This window comes from Palaemon carinicauda, chromosome 27, assembly GCF_036898095.1.
Source record: "Palaemon carinicauda isolate YSFRI2023 chromosome 27, ASM3689809v2, whole genome shotgun sequence".
NCBI lineage: Eukaryota > Metazoa > Arthropoda > Malacostraca > Decapoda > Palaemonidae > Palaemon > Palaemon carinicauda.
The window spans coordinates 56,136,659-56,153,610 of NC_090751.1; positions in this window are offsets into that span (position 1 = coordinate 56,136,659).

Sequence of the window (16,952 nt, forward strand, 5' to 3'; positions counted from 1 at the left end):
CAGTTTCGATGGTGCACAAGTAGACTTAATCAAGATATATACTTATATCATAAAACATATTTAAGGTAGAGGGGACAAAGCATATCTATTAATTCATAAACTGAAGAATGAATGAAATACATGGGCATTTAAGTAAATCATTGGCAGCACACTTTGCTCATTGCTACTTGAACCAAGCAACGATGCAATTTCTATTGGAACGTACGCATCCTTCAGTTTTTGCCCAGGAGTCTAACTATCCATTCTAATTAGACTCCCGGGGGATGCATAAGTTCCATCAGAAAAATGCATCCTTGTTCGGTCTAAGTACCGAGTTAGGTACCTGGTAATTTAATGACTATGATGATTGCACCCAGAACAATGAACGGGGGAGGGGGAGCTAGCTGCTTCATCCCAAAAGACACTGTCAGAGATTACATCATATATGTACAGTATATATATATATATATATATATATATATATATATATATATATATATATATATATATGTATATATATTCTTACTAAGTTGGTCTAGTGTAGAGTAAATACAGTAATTTATTAATGATTTTATTCATATTTTATTTGTGCATATGAGAGGTTAGCCAACTCTTAGGATAAGTTTTCTTCGTGCAGATGTAAGTATATTATGTAAATTACGTAAGACTTTCGTCATTAATTTCCTTGTATTCTTTATTCAAGTCAGTATATGTAAATTTACGTTACTTTTAAGAATTAACTTTTTCATTTCACGTATTTTCGTTACGAAGTCTTACGTAATATGTTAGAGAGTGTTATTTGACCATATCAAATATGAACAAGGGGTTATGTAATGTTCTTTTATATATTATGAGATACTGCGTCATGTTTGTGAGAGAATACGCAGTGTACCATGTGCTTTGGAAAATTCACGAAAAACCTAGTGATAGGATGTTATCTTTTTTTTTTTTATTTCAAAGACAAAGAGTGGGCTGAGCTAGCAGACTGAGAGAGCCGTCTGGCGTGATGTGAGTACACATTCGAGAGAACGATACTTGGTAACTCTGACACTTTTGCCCGGCCCCCCACGCTTCCCAGATCTCTAGGAAGTTTCTGGAAGTAGCTAGGTTTCATATATAAAGGCGACACCAGGGTTAGATACAGATAGAGATTTCCAGCCTTAAGTTCACCATCTCCCCTCTCTTTCACTCACGCACAAAGCTCAGAGTATTGTTTTAAAGGTATTCAGTACCTCTAGTGTGTCCTCTCCAAAGTGATTTTGTGCCCCCAAATATATCGTGTGTAGTGAGTACCTATAAAAATTCTCTTCGAGTTTCTGTAAACAGCCCTGTAAGAAGGTTAGGTATTTGTACTGTGATCTGATTATCTATTTTTCATTAAGTGTCAAACTTAAATATTGTATTCAGATCTAATTTCAAGAGAAACAAGTGATTGTATTTTCGTTAGTGTTATTTCTTTTTCTTAGTCCAAGGATTATTCAGATTTAACATTTAGAAGTCATTATATAATATTCCAATCGTAACATTTGTGTCTTAATCTAAGTTTTGTTCGGACTTAATATTTAGAGTGATTTATTTTGTTATTATGTAAGCTCGTTTCGAGTGTTGTAATTTATTTAGAATATATTTATTTTTGGAGAATGTATTATTCCAATCACCATTGTTTAGAATAGTTCCGCTCGAATCCTGGTAATGAACCGTAGTAAGTTTATTCGTAAATAATAATTACCCAGTTTAGTTTTGAATGTACTTAAGAGACCTTTGGATATTCAGTGTTTTATATATTGCTGTCTAGGAGTTATTCAACTGTCTCAGAAATCGTATATTAATATTTTTAAGTGTAAAAGTTTTTATGTAAAACCAAAAAAGTGAGTTTGGAATTCGAGAGGTTATTAACTTGCCAGTCGTAGTATATATTATATTATATGTTTGGTTGCCAGTACGAGCCATAGTAAAATATATTTTTGGTGCCTAGACCAGGGAGCCATCATCATATAATATATTTTTGGTGCCCAGACCCAGAAGCCATCATCATATAATATTTTTTTTTGGTGCCCAGACGCTTGTGATCGAGCGAATCTGTTTTAAATACTGATGATAGCAGGGCCATGTTTTGATTAAAGGTTTGAATAGCACAATGTTCATAGGATTTTGTGTATTGTTTGGATATATTTTTTTAGAAAGGAATTTAATATTGTAATATCACAAAATGGCACAATTTAATATCCAAGAGTTTTTGAATAGCACAAGTGTTCACGAATTGTCAAAAGCTAATGTAACTAAAGCTCAGTGGCTCTCTATCTTAATGGCATGTGGCGGCCATGCAACGAGTGAGATGATTATAGCCCAAATCAAGTCTCTAGCCTTATAAGCGTTGATAACCTTGGAAAAGTTGTCGTATGACAAATGAAGAAATAAGTGTCAATAAAATACTTGTGAAAAAGGAAAGGATTTGAACTCCTTTAGTTTACATTGATAAGATGAATGAGAAAATATTAGATAGGGTAAAGATATATTACATGTTGGAATGAAAAGATTAATTATTGTCTTTTAAATTTGTCTTTTGTCATATAAAGAATCAGGTTTAATACAACCAAGGAAGAATAAAATGACGAAAACCAATAAGGAAGTGGCTAGAGATGGGAGGAGGCCATTGCCATGGGTAGATGGAATAGCATGGAAGGAATATATTATTTAAACAGACAAACGTACTTATTTCCATAGTGTGAGCAGCAAGAAGAGATTCGACTACTGTAGTGTTTGGTCAAATATGTCATCACCTAACTATCGCCAGCAGGAAACAGACCGAGTCTTGATAACGAGTATCTGCAGCCAGTAGGAAAGTATCTAGCGTTTAGACCATGATGCCATCGCTTTAATCACTGGAGTAAGCATATTTCTGAGAAACCAAGCCTCGAGGGATACAACTGTTTATGAAAAATGCCATCATATGTGGACTTGTGTCGTGATTTTGCTATGGCTTAACACAAGGTCCAGATTGCATCAGAAATTTGTTCTTGAAGCTTTTATTGCATGACCGAAGTGGGCGTTTTATGAGGAAATCAAGCAGGGCACAAATTTATAAAAAAAATAATCCTTATATGGAAATGACAACTGTCCACCGTAATAAGCTCCGCCCATACATGGTTATGTATGTAAGCTTCAAGAAGAGACTGTACAAGGGAGATAGGACAAGAGAGGAGCCACGTCCTGACAAGGTAATGACAAGATAAGACCAGAAGTCTGACAGAGCCAGTTTCCTACCATCCCTTCAAACGACAAACGCCCATCTCCAAAATTATATTATAGCTGAGAAGAAGAGATGACTTGAGGAAGCCAGCCCTCCTTGCTTGTGACGAGAATTAGCTAACACTGCCTGCAGCCTGGCCTTAATTCTACACTATCACCGAATTTTTGGAGAAGACTTCTGTAGTCCTAAATATATGCCACCGCTTTTGTGACATCTTCGAATCCGAAATCATCGTGCCAGTTTCCCTTGAATTTCAGCCGACCCTTGGGTAACATTCTCAAATCTTCTGTAAATCATCCGTACCAGTATCTACTCAGCTGCTGCAAAAAAAAAAAAAAACTATTCAACATTCATTAAGTATTAATCTACTTTCTTGACAGGTTTCCCCTTAAAACCTCCGCCAACGAAGTTGAAAGGAGGTTATGTTTTCGACCTTTGTGGTTTTTTTTGGGGGGAGGGGGGGGCAGCTTCCTTTCCACAATTTTAATCGTAATGAAACTTAGAGGGATTAACTGTTATGTAAAAAGCTGTAAATTATCAAAATTTGGAAGGTCAAAGGTCAATGTCACGGACAACCAAACGTCCATATCACTTCAAACTTGGTTCATATTTGAGTGTAAGAAAATCCACGCCTACGAAAATTATGCGGCTGTGGCGGAGGTCTGAAGTCTTACTGAGTGCTCCTCTAATCTATTAATATTTTCATTGAAATGTCAATTAAAGTAACATTGATTTTCTTTATAAATAAGTTTGTGAATAAACGTGGTCTTATTTTTAGTATCTTCATATATTAATTTTCCACATGATATTGTCGGTGCCGAAATTTTCATTTTAGATATTAAGAGACCCTGTAACGATTTTAAGATCGAAACAACCATTCATATTCAAGAGGAGCGATAGGAATAACAAGATAGGAGTGGGGAAATCAGAAACTATTGCAGCTCTGTATGCTTCTCTAAAGACTTTATATAGATATTCGTAGTAGTAGACCAATAGATTTTTGCAATTGCAATACGTACTTCATCTTTGATTCAACAGTTGAAGATTAACGCAGCAGTGGCAGTTGTTCATGCCATAACGCTAGTTATTAGATCAATGAAATTAAGAAGTGCTGAGTTTTGTTAGGCCTTGGACACCGTTGGCTCATTATGCTTCTTGAACATGGATGGGATGAATATCACATAATATATATGTATACAAAAATCCTCTCTCTTGTAACTGGTTCCAGATAAAAACAAGGCAACAACTACTGCCACGTTCAACCTCCTCATCGGTTATTATTATTATTAACATTATTATTATTATTATTATTATTATTTACTTGCTAAGCTACAACCCTAGTTGGAAAAGCAGGATGCTATAAGCCCAAGGGCTCTAACAGGGAAAATAGCCTAGTGAGGAAAGGAAATAAAGAAATAAAATATAAAATACCATTAAAGATAACTTCCCTAACAATACCATAGGCTCACCAGCAGCACGGCAATGCCCTACACACAATGTACAACTTAACATTCTAGCATACAATCTCACGCTTACTGGAAACTAGGTGCCTTCAGTTCACCAACGCCTTCTACACACCTACCAACCCAACACTTTTCCATTCGCCCTCTCCAAATTATACACAATTTTCACCAGACCATCATTTAATCATTATTGCTGAGACTGCATCATCTCCAAATACTGATTCGCCTTTTTCGAACATTGTTGTATATATTTTATTTAAAGTTTTAAGCCTTCCAAGTCCATAGATAATACAAAAGAAATTCTTTTAAACTTTTACTGAATATTTTAACTGCATGGTCATTGTGTGTGTGTGTGTGTGTGTGTGTGTGTGTGTGTGTGTGTGTGTGTGTGTGTGTGTGTGTGTGTGTATGAAAATTTGAAAAAAATTAAGCGAAAATAAAATGATCTTGTCTTACATAACTAATGAAGCCCATACTATCAAAATTCATGAAATATTTTAAACCAATATATACTAGCATGAAACGATTGACAGAATAAATGAATTTCGGCATCTTAAGATACATACCATATTTATAATTAGCCAGGTTAAGAAAAATGGAGGGAGGTAGCAAGAGTGGTATGTCATACGAAAAAGCCAATCAAGGTAAAAGTCAAGATTTACAGCACAGTAATAAGACCAGTATTAATGCATTGATAAAAAGCTTAGGCTTTCAGACAAAAATGTGGAAGCAAGCTCGAGAGACCAGAGATAAGGTAGATTATGGGAATACCACTGAAAGATTTGAAAATTATGAAATAAGAAGAATGGCAGGTTAGTAGAGATTACAGAAATGATAAGTGTTACGATTGAGATGGTGTGGGCATATGTTAAGAATGGATGCAGGAGAGGGAGTGGGGAGGGCTTGGGAGGAACCTGTTAGGGGGAGAAGATCAAGAGGGAGGCAGAGAATTAGATGGCGAGGTAAGGTGAAAGATGATATGGAGGAAGAAGTTTAGTGGAAGAGGATGTCTTTGATCGAAGGCTTTGGAGAGGGTGCATCAGGCAACCACCCCTTAACGTAAATTAGCGGAGGGGAAGATGAAGAAGAAAAAGTAGAAAATAAGAAGAGATACTATAGATAGCGAAAATTTTTTTTCTTATATGAAGATATTAAAGATAGCGGAAATTTTTCTTATATGAAGATACTATAGATAGCGAAAATTTTTCTTATATGAAGATACTCTACATTAAGTCCACATATAATGTACGTACCTCCTTCCATTAATATTCTTACCTGATAATTAATTTCTAATTGTAATTTTGCTTTCTCAGGGTCTACAGAATAACTGATGGACTGATGGAATACGCACACTTTGGCTTTCAGTTCAAATTCTTAACGAAACAGATGAGGGCAAATGAAATTATATGAAATCCCCACCCTAATTAAAACATCTTTGAGGATGAGGAGTCATCATCTTGAAAAATTCAAAGAAACATATCTATATCTCATCAACTTTATTTTCACTTTTTGTAATAAGTCAATTCCCTATAAATGTGATTAGAAAAATAACAAATAAGTTCTGATAAGGAAAACTGATAAGTTGAAATCTTATTCTAACTATAATACATAAGCAGTAAGTAGATGCATAGGAGGTATAAACACACAGTAAAATATTAATTTACAAAATATTAATTATTGTAAAGTCTTAAAAAGAAATTTTTCACACAAGCCAGCTAAACACTAAAACTTCGACCGTAAATCTCATTGTAAGCTAATCTAAAAGTTCTTGGAGGATAAGGCGAGAAAAGAGAAAAAGAGAAATGGTGAGAAAATGAATTTTGTCTCGTATTCTCTTCATCTAACAATTCATTTCCTCCACTCAGACTCGAGGTGAAATAAAGACAGTTATTTGAACCCAACAATTTTCAGCTGTGGGTTGTATATCCATTGTCTAGTTAGAAATAGGTTGATTATGTGGTCAGGTGACAACTTGATTGACCATGAAAATTCTTGGCTAATTTCGCCTTTGAAAAGAATCCCACGAATAAGGTAAATTTGTCATGATTTTTTACACTCGCTGCTATTCCTCTTTTCACTCGACTTTTGTTTTTCTTATTGCGAGATTTAACATGTAACAATCTTTGAACATTTCCATTAATACAACGTTTTTTTTTTTTTTTTTTTCTGGGCCTAATTGATTCTAGTTGGCGTAATAACGCCTACTGTATGATAACACTAGTCTACTGCAGTTGTGCCTCTCTCTGAACGCTAATAAAACTTGAATGGGGATTTTGAAATTTTACTTTCACCAGTAGATAACTATATTCAATATACTGTATCAAACACTTTCACCAGCAAATAACTATATTCGTTATACAGTATTAAAAACTTTCCTATCAAGAAAAATTCAAACTCTTGATGAAACAAATGATCTTACCAGACATTAACGATTTAACACAGATGCTATGTGATTTCGTTTTACATATAAAAATGATTTCTGTAGAGGTTATATGATTTCATTTTACATATAAGACAAACTTTTTGTCACTATAAATTTTCTCTGAATTTTAAAACTAACTTTAAAAATGTTGTGACATTATATTATAATAAATTGTATTGCTGAAATAAGTTTTGTGCTATATATACAAATTGGTTCAGCTCTAACACACAGATTGTTTTTAAACGCTTACGTCATGTTACCTTATGATCAAGCGATATAGCGAAAAAATGGGTGGTCCCCTAATTTCTCAATGTAAAAAACCTACCACGTAACCTAAAGGTCATATGGTTTCATAAAGTACACTGTGGGCATCAAAGTTTATGTTCTGCTGAATTGAAGCGAAGTTCGCTACTTTAGCTGCGACTAATAGCTAGTAAAATGACGCCTACCCTGGAGGAATACTTGGAGCAGCCACTTAAGCAGATCCAGGTACCCAATCGTTTACCTGGACCCACCTCATCCCCAAATTGTAGGTTTACTCCATAATTGAATGTAATTAGTCGGCAATTGCACGTTGTCATGCAATGTTGGTAGAGTTTTCACATATTTTCTCATGCAGAAGACACTGCATATGAACGACACCTATAGAGAAGGGTTCTTCCCAGTAACCTGTTTCTGTGGGAGGCGCCGCAGTGCTCCGACTAATGGCAGAGAGAGTAATGGACATGGTGTTAAGACCCGTCGAAAAACATAGCTACCTACAAGGTACTGACAGGGTGTACTCGTAATACAAGACAAATACGATTTCTTGGAGGCTGCAATTAGATAACGTTTACACCCCCCCCCCCCTTTTTAGGTGGGATTGTGAAAACCTGTGAGATATCTACGGCAAACACTTTTGCTTTCATGCAGTATACGCATAATAATCATGCAATCAGGCAATCAATATATACTGTGATAATATATATATATATATATATATATATATATATACATATATATATACTGTATATATATATATATATATATATATATATATATATATATATATATATATATATATATATATATATATACAAATCACTATACATGGCCTTTATAAAATGAGAAAGCTTTTGGTTCGGTCAGAACCTCAGTAGTAATGAAAACCCTTCAAAATCAAGGGATAGAAGAATCCTATGTACAGCAATCTTAAAACTACATATAGATAGTGAGAAAAATTCGACTGAGAGAGGAGTTAGACTGAGATCCCATATTATTCACAGCATACCTAGAAGTAGTTTTTCAGGATTTACATTGGAAAAATGTAGGAATTAATATTAATGGGGAATACCTTAACAACTTTTGATTTGCAAATGACATAGTTGCCTTTGGTGAATCATGGAAGTAATTACAAAAGATGATATGAAGATTTGAATAGAGAAAGTAGAAATGTCAGACTGAAAATTAATATGAGTAAAACTAAGATAATATTCAATGAAAATGCAGACACCAAATAAGAGTTGTGGACGAGCCTCTAGAGAATGTTAATTTGTTAATGAATATACATATTTAGAACAGACAGTAATTGCTTCCCAAGGACACGAGACCGAAATTGAAAGAAGCATGGGATGGAGAGCATTTGGTAAACAAAATAAAAGGTTACTTTCTCTAAAAAGAAAAGTATGTAATGAGATGGTACTACCAGTATTAACTAATACATTAGAAACTTGGAGCCTAACTAAAGTCTTAGAACAAAAGCTAGTTACAACTCAACGAGCTCTGGAAAGAATAATGATGGGAAGAACACTAAGAGACAGAAAAAGAGCAACATGGATACGAGGTCAAACTAAAGTAGAGGATATTCTAACATGTAAGAAAGAGAAATGGACATGGGGCAGGGCACATAATGAGAATGACATACAAGAGATGGACATTAAGAATAACAGGATGGGTCCCTAGATATTGTAAAAGAAGCAGGGAAACGAAGAGAATACGATGGATTGACGAACTAAAGTTTTGCGGGTGTGGACTGGCACAGAAAGACCATAAACAGACTCAAGTGGAAGGACATGTCCGAGGCCTTTTTTCTGCAGTGGACTAGCAACGGATGATGATGATGTATATGCATAATTTGTATACATATATATGTATGTATCACAAATTAAGGTGTAGTTGATGTATTTTGATATTTCACTTTTCATAAAGATTATTTTGGCAATTTTCTAGCTAATCATCAGAATGAATAATAATAATAATAATAATAATAATAATAATAATAATAATAATAATAATAAAAACACTGAAATCGAAAGCATAATCAAATCACTGGACATTCATTAAAATTACCATAGGAGGTTTCTCCGAAAAAGATACATAAGGAGCAACTCATACGTAATCACACACTTTACTTTCTAATATGCTACTACTGTTTCATTCATAAAATCAACTTTGAAGTATAAATGACTAATGATAAAGTGTGCTGCTAATACATGTCAAGATCTCGACAAATCAATAAGCTGATAAAGATTACACTTTACGGTACTCCCATTGTCTAAGCACCTGTCACTTTCCAGAAAGAAAAATTAAGTTATGAAGAGCAAATTCGCTAAACCTTAATACCAAATAAACTTAATCTCCATAAGAGATATATATACTTAAGCAGATATATTACCTTGTTATTAAATAATGCTGACCGTCATTTTCTGAAGAAATGAATAATTTTTGACGGCAATATATCCACAATGTAAAGACTTGGAGAGTTAAATTTCTTTAAAGAAATTAAATTCTTATTATTTTTACGTCAAGTTACATCGAGGAAAAACGTCCTTTGCAGAGTCGTAAATTTCTTATAAAAATTCTAAATTCTACTATTTTTACAGGCAAGTCAGAGCGATGAAAAACGACCAATAGTACTCAATAGTAGATATGATGACAGCAAATTTCCAGGAGAATCTGTCATTGCAAATATACTCCTTGGAGATTGCTGTTGATAAAATTCGTTAGCCACCTAAAATTCAAATGGCGGCCATTTCTCAAGAAGGACGCCATTGATTACACAGAAATATTATTATTATTATTATTATTATTATTATTATTAGCCAAGATACAACCCATGCTGGAAAAGTGGAATGCTTGCCCAAGGGTTCCAACAGGGAAAGCAGCCCAGTGAGGAAAGAAAATATGGAAATACCAATTAATATTCCAAAGACTTGTCGTATGTGAAAAATGTTTGTGTCAAATCATACATTTTTTCCCTTTGTGGAGTCCAAATTTGAAACCATAGACTTACTGACTTCCTTGTACCAACAGACCTGATGTCAACACACAACTAGAACACACTGGAGGGGATTGCTGTTGTGACACTCAGCATAGGGTTCAGTTTGCAGCTGAATAATTATTCAGTAAACCTAAAAATTAGTTTAGTGTCCCAATGCTGTTTAATAATAAGTAGTTATTGTAGATTACATGTAATCTAAAATAGATGTTTAGTTAGACAGTTGTGCCTGAATTGACAGGATGCGTCCTTCTAGGAGAGCAAAGGCAAGGATAATGGGGCTTTACATTGCTTTGTAAGTCGGTACCTGGATGGTGTACAGATTGCACAGGACTTAAATGATACTGGATGAACAATTTTGCTAGGTATAAGTAATACATTTTCATTCCCAAACCTAGTTGTATCCCAAACCTTATATTGTAAGATTATCATCAAAGTAATAGAAGGATAAACCCACAGCCTAGATTCAAATAAAATTAATCATTATACTGTGATATTTTGAATACCCTTTAGCAAGATGGAAATTACAGACCAGAGACCATCTAAATTCCACACTGATTGGATGAAGTGTTGTCTTTGCCTGAGGAAGAAGAGAAAAGCTCAAGTCACCATGTGCATAAAAACCACAAGAACATGATGGTTACTTGATTTTAACTAATATTCCTGCCTTTCACACAATGGATGAGAGGCCTATTCTTCTGAATACGGCCAGAATTGATGATGGTGGTAGAATTGGAGAAACTGAGGAACAAGGATTAATATCACCAAGTTGAAGCCTTATGCTCAACATGAAACTGGAGAAGGAAGAAAAAAGAGCAGGGTGTGATCAGCAAGTAGAATGCCAGACCAAGCTGTGTAAAACAAGCCATGCATGCTTGACAGACCTGTACAATCAAGAGAGGAAGTATGAGGAGAATGCCTACCCACAGGCATTCTCAGAGCTAGTCACATGACTAATTGAGACCACGATATGGTGAGAGTCCAGCAATATTCTGGCTTGCAAACATAGTTCACCTGTATTCACAGCTCCTAGAACAGCTGGGTGTTGATGCATACACTGTTGACTCCACAAGCATTAAAGAAAAACTGCGGTTCGAAATATCTAAGTTGGAAGCTCACAAGTAAGGAGAGAATATTCTCAGGCTTCCCAAAAAGATGTGGGCTTTGTCTCGTCAGAATCACCTGACTATTATGATGAAGCTATTATCCTTAGCATAGCAGTTAACATCTTGCGAAGACATATACTGGACAAAACTCCACATTCGATGGAACCTTCCATGAGGGGCACATCAAACAGACTATTCAACCCACTTTACTTCGGTTTATGGCCATGCTTAAACAAGGAGTGGACATTAAATCTCAACTGAGGTTTAGCACATCACAGACAGATCTAACAATTGCTCAGCTCCTTCAGTAAAACATCTATGCAAGGTACAAAGAAGGAGCAAAAACTCATACACTCTCAAAAGACAGAGAGATCCCATTCTCTGTTTACACAGAGGTGTCTGTCTACACAAGGAGCAGCAAGAGAACATTGCTGAAAATGCTTAATGAACATGGCATCAGCATTTCATATAACGAAGTGCTAGTGCTATCTGCATAGCTCAGAGATGAAACAATCAGTAAGTATGTAAAGGATGGGGTGGTCTGTCCACCAGTTCTGCGAATAGGGCTGTTCCACACAGCAGCTGTGGAGAACATAGATCACAATCTATATGCACGTCATAAATACAATACGAACAGGCCGCAAAATCAACACAGTCAAAGCCAGTGACGCAGATGATGATGTCATTGAAGGCAGTGTTCTGCAGGCACTTCAGGAGCTAAGTCTGCACCAGTTGTGGGTTACCTTTGGTCAAGGACAAAACCTGAGGTGGGTTCCTGAACATGACTGTGTTGCACTCTTGCCAAAAAGAGAAAAACGATGCTCTTCTTTTCTATGCCTTCACTGGCTGCAATGTAATTTCACCATTCTGTGACAAAGGGACGAGGTATGCTTGGCAAATCTGGGTTGTTTGTGATGCAAGGTTGGACATGTTTGTATAGAAGCAAAAGACGGAAAAAGCCATTCTTCCATCACAAACAGTTTTGAAGCAACACATGAAGTGTGTTGCATAGCAGGCAGGCTGCATCTGGAGTCAGTCAACATACGTAGGTAAACCAGAAACGCAGACTCCTGGCAACTGGGGCTGGACTAAAAAGAGGAGATCTGTGGGAGATAATTTGGACAGAGTTACCATCCATAGTCAGAAGTTGTCACCAGCTGACTAAGTGGGTGCAAGAATATATCAAACACATAGTGCCTAAGATTTTGGTCCTTTTAACCTTAATCAAGATTCTAGGACTGATATTATGGTACAAGGTAGCTAGTGAGTAGGTATGTAGTTCCAAATTCAGATTCTACATAGTGAAAAAAATGAGATTTGATACCAAAATAATTCAAATAGGGCGTTTTTGCGATTTTATTGCAAAATGTAATATTTCTGTATATTCAACGGCATAAATCTATAAAAAAAAAAATAGCCGTTATCTTGAATTTTTAGGTGGCTACCGGGTTTTATCAAAAGAGCAATCCCCGAGGAGTATGTGTCAATTTTGGTGCTTATTTCTGGAAATGGAAAATTGTTACAGTTATCTGCTGCACTAAAATTGCCGCTACTACAATAGTATTCTACCCTGAGTTAGTATGTTTAAAGCAATGGAATATAGGAATTTTACGAATAAAAACAAACTTTTTTTCTAATTTCTCTGTATGTTGACATCGATGGGATACACACTACGCAAAAGGCTTAGCACTCTAATGATGCGAGGTAGGTAGCAACAAACATGTGTGTCCCTTATTTAGCAAATTGTCAACTTACCCTGCTGAAATTAATGGTCTATGGATCTGGCAGTGAATAGAATTGGGGACGGGCGGAGTAAACACTGTATTATTAGCGGGATTTGGTATTATCTTACAGCATACTTAAATGAAAATAAAAGAATGAAATAAAATATGAGTCAAGTCAAACAATCAAATTCACTTTTCATAACAACATTAGATTTGCTTCACTGATCCTGTATTTAGTGTCTTTGAATAAAATTCTTTGCAAAATTGGGGGAACAGGTTGTTACAAATGCACCAATGAGAATAAGATCCAATAACAAAGTAGAACTGTGAAAAGAAAATGTTGAACCAAAGAAAGTTAATATTTCTTGATAAATTACAAAACGATCACAGAGTTTAGTATCAACAACATGATATACCGCCAACTTTCTTGTTTTTACATATGATTTAAATAGACTCGGCCTAGTTTTATCACATGCTAAGGATATGCCTCGCAGATATAGAATATAAATAGCCCTATACTTTCAACACTTTCATTATACCTTATAAAAGTTTCCAGGATCTTTTAGGACGTAAAGATTTCCTTCTTTCAATGACGTCAAAAATCATTTAAAAAACACAGCTTTGTAACATGATACCAGGAAAGATACACACGCAAAGAGATTCCCCAAAAGACCCTGTAATGAAACAATTCAGAAAATGTAGAAATGCACACATAGCTGAAAAGATTACTTCAGTCAGCAAATGATTACCAGAAAATAGTATTGGGGAGAGATAATTAGAAATTTCCCCACGATTATTTCATTAAAAGTACCGTCATAAAAAATAAAATAAACTTTCTTCAACAGCCCCAGGAACAACTGATATCGTTAAAGCTTTCCAATACAAATAACACATCCAATTTACAATATTACAGCTATAATAAATACGCAAATAATTGGTTATCAACTATAAGGAAGTAGTCATTAAAAAGCCACAAATGTGTCAAGAGTAATATGAGCAACTCGGGTAGAGAAAATGGGGTTTGAGGAAACAACAATGCCGCTCTTTTTTGCGCCCTGCATACACTTCATGTTGTATTGTTTCAATAATCGTGAATCACAAAACATTTCGATTACAGTCCAGTGACGTTTATGAACTCTCTCTACCTCGTTATTTCTTTCTCTCCCCCATTTTCCACGATCTTTCTTCTCCTACCTGTCTTTCAACTATCTCTCTCTCTCTCTCTCTCTCTCTCTCTCTCTCTCTCTCTCTCTCTCTCTCTCTCTCTCTCTCTCTCTCTCTCTCTCTCTCTCTCTCTCTCTCTCTCTCTCTCTCTCTCTCTCTCTCTCTCTCTCTCTAAGATCACTACCATGACCCCAATCAGTCATGGTTACGATTTCGGACCTTTCAAAAAGCCTCCTCTGTACATTCAGACAATAGAAAAATGGCACCCGAGACTTCACGGCCGAGAACCATGATCTACTGCTAAACAAACTCACCCTGTAATTTTGACAGTCACAACAGCCAAGTCTTTCGATGGCATCCAAGCGACTGGATGTATCGCTCTCTTATTTTTTAGGGGTCGACAATGAAATCCAAGTGATTCTTAATGGCAATGATACACGAAAATTAAAGCGGTTGAGAAAATCATCCTGGATCCTCGTCGACCGATCTGAAATCCCAATTGTGAAATACTTAAGAACATAGAGGTTAGGACCTTTCGACCCAAGAGAATACTGTAGGGCGTATCCAGATACACAAACTTACATACACACATGTAAATGGGGGTGTCCGAAGGGCAGGGTGAGTGGAGGGGGTTGTGGAGAAGGCATGCCACACCAAGACCGTATATTAGAATATCCATAAAAGGTTCAATATTCTGGGGTCTTTTGTTTACTTAAGAATAGAAATAGGTCGAAGTATTGTTGAGCGATGTCGGACAATTTTTCTTGGCTCTTTCAAGCGATAACAGAGGCTGTCGTGCCGAAGTCTTTATAAATCATTTAGAAGAGGATAGCAAATTGAAAATAATTCATCGTTAACACTTGGCTTTGTCGAACTTCCAGACATTTTATTTTCCAAAATGGCATTACAGCCTCTCCCCCACCCTCTCTCTCTCTTCATAGTCACATGAGTATCATCATTTAGTTACAATGCCAAGTTATTTTTCTATTTCCCTAAATAGCATCAACATTGTTTTTTTAGGGTTTATATAAAGAAAAGGCAATAAAAAAGGTGGAAGGGATATGAAATGTAAAGGAGTAATTGTGAATTTTATCTTAAGTCGAAAAGTATGTATAGAGAAAGGCTATGAGGAAGATGATGATTATGATGAATAGGAAAGAGCGTAAGGGAGAAGGGTTCCAGGTGCTTGATATCAGATAAAAATTGATTACTCCCGATCCCTTCCCTCCCCCTTCCCGCCAAACCTACACCTCATTTCCTTTTTTTTCCTTTTCAATGGCCCTTTCCTCAATTCTTTTTCCCGTCTCCGTTGCCCACCCATGCTCCAATGGGTTTCTTATCACTCCCGACAATCACCTTATCTACTATAATCTTTTAAGGGGTCGATAAGAATCTAATCACCCGTTCTGGGTACCCATGCATCGCAGCGGCTCCATAAATTTCGTTACATTATTTTGATGTAATGGCTATTGTTCGTACACGTCCGGTACAATACACGAGCACAACGCTAATATCAGTGCACCCATCTCCGACAAGAATGCGACATAAAATATTTGATCGTTAAACCTGACTTACTACACCAGAGATCCAAAGTCAATTGACGAAGGAGAGGTGAGGGAGTAGGGCGAGATAAAGAGAAGAAGAATTAGAGGAGGATAGAACAACAGCTTGGCGAAGTCGAGGACGGAGGTGCAACTGTGCGAAACGATCTTAAGGACGTTGATAACGATGACCGAAATAAGTCGAACGGAATGGCTTGAGGAAAAGAGAAAATAGCTGGAGTCTAAAGAGGTATTAATAAAGGGGATTCATTTAACGGTGAATCACCTGCGACAAATAACTTCAAAGAAAGTGTTTGCATTGTGTAACGACAATTAGAGATTAAATTTCGTGATTCTTATACAGATGTGAATAATAACACTATATCAAATTATGGTATAACAGCTACAGTAATATACGCGTGTATACGAGATATCCCGTTTCCTTGATAATTTAGCAAATGTAAAACAATTTGCATATGAAGTAAAGTTTTCCACATCAATACTATTGGACAAACTGTGTAAGAAAATATCGCACGAAATAAGCTCAACCAAACTTTCACAGACGTGAAGGTTGTAGTCTGTGAAGGTTGTAAGCAAGTGAGACAAGAAGTTGTACATATAAGACAAAAAGCAAATTTACTGTAGATAAAAAAAAAAAACTTTAACAAAATTTGAGTTTTCTAATCCTAACCTCATATGAATTATCATAAATAACTAAGGGAGGAAGGCCATTCTACAGTTTTGCATTTAAAAAATGAAAGGCCTTTGGTAATTATCACAACCGCAGTTAACACCTTATCTGAATATGGGTATCGTTGATCTATGATGATAAACACATTCGCTTCTTTTTATAGAATACACAGTAAATGTAACGGCCAGATTTCCTTTGAAAAATCAAGTTTATTGGATATGTCAACGTCATCTTTCATCGATTGATCTGAATAGTAAATGCCATTGCTAGGTACATGATAGTCATCTACCAGAGAGAGGTAGCCGACAACTTTTCCTGAACTGACAAAGTCCAAACACAACAATGATACCTGAACA